This window comes from Phalaenopsis equestris, unplaced genomic scaffold, assembly GCF_001263595.1.
Source record: "Phalaenopsis equestris unplaced genomic scaffold, ASM126359v1 Scaffold001031, whole genome shotgun sequence".
Lineage (NCBI taxonomy): Eukaryota > Viridiplantae > Streptophyta > Magnoliopsida > Asparagales > Orchidaceae > Phalaenopsis > Phalaenopsis equestris.
This window is the reverse complement of record NW_018165470.1, coordinates 175,215-180,596: the sequence shown is the minus strand read 5'-3', so window position 1 is coordinate 180,596 and position 5,382 is coordinate 175,215.

Sequence of the window (5,382 nt, the reverse complement as noted above, 5' to 3'; positions counted from 1 at the left end):
AGTATTGAACTCTATTACTCTTATTTACCCTTTAATTATCAAAAAAATTGGATCCATAGAAAAATATTGGAACGCATTCGGACCAGAGCAAAACTGTGCAATTTTTGCCTTGGGCGCCGACGACGGGTTTTTCCTGAGAGTCAAGGCAATTAAATTATAAAGGACTGCCGACTGCACCCTCGACACCACCAACGGCGAGACCGGCGGGATGACAGTTTCTGGAGTTTGAATGGGCGGTTTCTAGCAGTTTTAGGCGGGAGTTACTCCTTTTAAACTTCCAAATTTGATTCTTGAGTTCATATTTCCCCAAAAACAAAGTGAAACTCCACCAAATTCATCCCTATGGCGTCCAATTCCCCTGGAAACCATAGAATACAAGTGTTCAACCGGAGAAAGTTCATTAGTGCGGAAGCACATCGAATCTTCAACAAGGTACTGACAAAGAAGAGATTAATGAAGGAATGAGGATTCATAAATCAAGGATTGAATATTCCATCGAAGACAACTGAAGAGATCATTGTGCGGTGAAGATGGGAAGTGTTGTGCTACACTACCGCCACCGTGGTTGTTCCTATGGTGAAAGAATTATATGCTAATTTGCATAGAATCAATCAGAGAGTCGTCTATTTGCGAGGTAGATAGATAACTTTCACACCTGCACGGATCAATGAATTATATATGATTGAGAACGTTCCTGTCAGCCATTATTCCAATTTCGACCCAATAAGAAACCTGATGAATGAAATTTACCAATATTTAACGAACGAAATTGAACACTGGGAAATGAGAGAAAGCGGGTATGCTAGTTTTTCTGCGACCTTGCTAAATCTCGTTTCTAAACATTAGCACTTCATCATTTCTGCAAAACTATTACTGATGATGAGGATTAGTAAAGTTTCTAAGGGAAGTGCTATTCTGAATTACTGCATCCAAATGAGACTGCCGATTGATATTGGATCTATAATTGTGAAGTCTGTTTTGGGCCCGATTGTTCATGGATCAACTTAATGTCTTGGACATCCTTCAACAATTTTCTTACTTTACAGTCAGTTCCAAGTATCTTATGAAAGTTGGGAAAATGTACTTCTACCTTGGAAGCCTTTGGACCCAACTGAGAGATTCGCAACCAATGAAGATGAAAATGATATGACTATTATGGTAGGTCAATCGTCTCAGAATTCACTGCCTATTCAACCTTTAGTTCCAAAAAAAACATTAGTGATCCTGCGTAGAATCAAGAAATTGGAGAAAGAGTTACAAAATTTTATGAATGCAATTAATAATATCTCTGATTTCTTCGATCATCTAGACTGGAGGATGAAAGAACATTTTGATCACTCTGGACATATCGAAGGAAGTTTGATACGGCTGATGAGAAGGATGAAATTGATACAAGAGGACTCTACTGAAGAATTTTCATACCAACCCTTCTATAACCTCTTCGTTTATGTGCAATCAATGGATGATCTCAGAGAAGAATATAGCACTGAATCTGAAGAATAGTAGATTTACATTGCTACCTGTCTCTCTATGTGTGTAATTTGATTTGAACTTTGCATTTGCTTTGCTTTAGATTTATGCTTTTAGATCTCTATATAGTTGAGACTGAGCATAGGATGTTTGTTTTCAGCGTTTTGAGTGTTGTGGCTTAGATTGCAACGTTGAATTGATGTATTAAAGTTGAGGAAATATCAAACTTATGTGTGTTGTGTAACGTATATTGTAACCCTTGGAATTTATATATAATTGTGATGTTTTGTGTTGTGAAAGTTTATTTGTGTTAGTACATCATTTAATCACTTATAATTATGTCTATAATGATTGAACGGATGTCGTTGAGGCTTGAAATTGATCGAAATCGCAAAAATCTGGAAATTGAACAAATTCAATAGAGCCCGGCGACGACACCCTTGACGCCACAGACGGCGAACTTTTCCCGAGACTTGAGATATAATTTCATTAGAGCGCGCTCACGGCATCAAAGACGCGCACAGACAACGCCATCTAGCCCGCCGACGGTGAGATCCCGAAAAAACACCTTTAACCGTGTAAATGCAATTTTTGACCTAGGGCTTGAGAGAACTTGGATTTTGGGGGCGATTTCAAGGCATTTAGACACCAGATTTGATCATCTCTTGGTAAGAGCTCCACTCCAAACTAAAAATATTTGATTTTCACCATGAATTTCTTCCACATTGAGGGGATCCAAAAAATGTGAAAATGTGAAGAAAATTTAGGAAGAAATTCATGGATCTTAATGTTGAACTCTTAGAATTACTATTGGAAGCTATGATTTGATTTGATTAGATTGAAATGGCTCCACGTCAAAAGAGACGAATTGAGTTTGATGACTCTCTCTTCATCAATGCGAAGGCTCAATCAAGATTTACTTCAGTATTTGAAGGAAAGAAGTGTATACAAGATCGAGTTTTTGAGAGTCCAGGAGGAGAAATTGAACAAGTTATTACAGAGCGGAGGTGGGAAAACTTTTTTACATCACCAATAAAGCTGCTGTGAATATTGTAAAAGAGTTTTATGCCAACGTGTTCTATTCTAAGGACGGAATCGTTCAAGTGCGGGGATTTCCTGTTGAATTTAATGTCGCCCGCATTAACACCTTTTATGAAGTCTCAGACTCTTACAGCTACCATTATGAAACCTTCAGTACTATGGAAGGCCCACTGAACGATGTGATCAAATTTTTCACTGATGGGAAAGGAACATGGAAGATAAAACAACGAGAATGGGTAAATTTTTCTGCCTTCATGTTGATTGCCACATCTAAAGCGTGACACCATTTTATTTCCTCTACTCTGTTACCGAATTATCACCATGAATTATCACCATAGTATATCACCATAGTAAGGTAACTAGAGATAGAGATATTCTGAATTTTTGTATTCAGAATAATAAAAATATAAATGTGGGGAGAATCATTTTTAAGAATATATTAACTACGGTAATGATTGAAACAAGTGGAGGTCTAAGACATCCTAGCCTTATTTATGCACTGTGCCAACTTTCTGGAGTAGAAGTTGGAGATAATGAGGAATGGGTTTACCTTAAGAAACTCATTAATAAAGCTAATTTAAAGACATATGAATGCCACGAAAAATGGAGAACTGGGAGGGAGTCAAGAACCTTCTACTAGTAGAGCCCTCTACTAGTTATGACCTTCCTTCTTCTAGCTCCCCTACTCTGACTGATTTGATAAATGAGTTGACCTTGCAGCGAAAGAGTATAGAGTTAATAAATGAAAAGATTGGAGGTTTAGAACGTCGACATGATTATGATAGTGAGTACCTACAAAGGCATTCTGAGTTTGAGATAGCTTATTATGAAGCTCAGGCTCGACACTACAGAGGTGAGCCTGATGTTACATTTCCTGAATGCCCCTGTTATACTCAGTATCAACCCAATTCACCTGCTGACCAAGGAGACAAAGATATAGTATGGGATTTTGACATTTGATAGTAGTTGATTTACTTTTACTTTTATGTTTGAAATTTTTGTAATAGAAACAAATATTTGTTTGTACTTTTATTTTTATTATTGTAATTGGATAATTTTTAATTATTGTTTTAAATGTTTAGTGTGGTAGTTAAAATTTGCATGTGTAGTATAATGGATGTTGATTAGTACTTTGTGAATTGTAATGTAATGTGATTTTTATTTTGTATTTAAATTGTAATTGTCTTTTGTTTAGTATTGTGGATGTGTTAGTGAAATATTTGTGTTTAATATTGTGTTTGTGTAATGTTTAGTTTTGCACTTATTTCAAAATTTCATTACCCAACAATTTCTCTAATGATTTATATCTATAGAAAGCTTGAAAGCTCCTAATGATACAGATCAGGTGAAGTAGAAATTTTGAGAAGGACTGCAAAAATTTCAGACTGAAGAAAATGCCTAAAATACTGAGGTATGATTTATATTTAGAATTTTTCTTTCCACCTATATCATTTCATATTGAAAAATTTAAGTTTAGGGGAGGGAAGAAAAAGATTAACTATTAGATGTTCTCAATTTAAATATTTTCAAAAATTATTAATATGATTTTATGTAGTAAATTTATATCAGGTACCTATATTTTGTAGATATTTAAATATTATGGTAGATTTAAAGGAATATTTTTTTAATAAAAATTAATATTTTAGATTAAGATATTTAGTATAAGAGAATAAGATTATAACTAACTATTTAAAGTAAAGGAAGTTATATTTTGAAGTGTTAAGAATCTGGAAATTCATTTGAGAAGAAAAGATTGGGGCTCAATAATGTAAAAACTATGAAATATTTATAAGGTAAATGAATAGTTTGAGTTTCAAATTTAGAAAAAGAAAAGTGATGTTCAAAATCATTAAAGACTATCCAGATATAGTAATCCTCACTTGAAAAGGAACAAGAAAGGATTGACAACAATCCCTGAAAATAAAAGAAAAATATATAGGATTGAAAGCAATCCAAATTAAAAAGAGAAAGGAAAAGAAAGAAAAAATTGGTAAAAGATTTGGACATTAGTGATCCACCTGCAGCAGCATCTATAATAGATCTAAGTGATCCCACTAATCCACTATAAAATGTTTGAATTATTAACCAATCTGGTAAAGTATGGTGTGGACATTTTCTAAGAAGATCTTTAAATATTTCCCAGTCTTCATATATCAATTCCCCTTTAAACTAACAAAAAGATGTAATATCATTTCTAAGTTTAGCAGTTTTTTAGGGTGAAAAATATTTAGACCAGAATTTTTGTGATAGTTCTCCTCAAGTTCTGATAGATCCAGGTGCTAATAAATTTAACCAAGCTTTGGCTTTATCCCTTAATGAAAAAGAAAAAAGTTTTAGCCTAACAACATTATTAGACACTGTGTCATACTTAAAAGTAGCACAAATTTTAAGAAAACTAGCAATATGAAAGTTAGGATCTTCAATAAGTGTTCCTCCAAACTGATTATTTTGTACCATTTGAATAATAGCAGGTCTAAGCTCAAATGAATTAGCAGGGACATTAGGATTTTAAATAGTCAAGCGAAGTTCATTTGTTGTCGGATTAGCATAATATTTTAAAGGTTTCTGTCAATTTTCATTTTATGGGGGATTTTGACCAAAGGAAAATATGTTTAAATTTTTATACCTATTTTATACTGTTTTTGATGATATTGCACTTTAAAGAAAGGTGTTTCTGATGTTTTATTGCAGGAATGATGAATTAGGGTCATTGGAGCAAAAAGATGCAAAAAGGAGTGAATTTGGAGCAAAAAGGACCAAATGTGGAGTTTTGAACTAGGCCGCCGACGACGAGTTTTTCCCGAGGCTACAGGACAAATTTCTCAGAAGTCTGTCGACGCCGCCCCTCTGGGCGCCGCCAGCGGGCTCCGC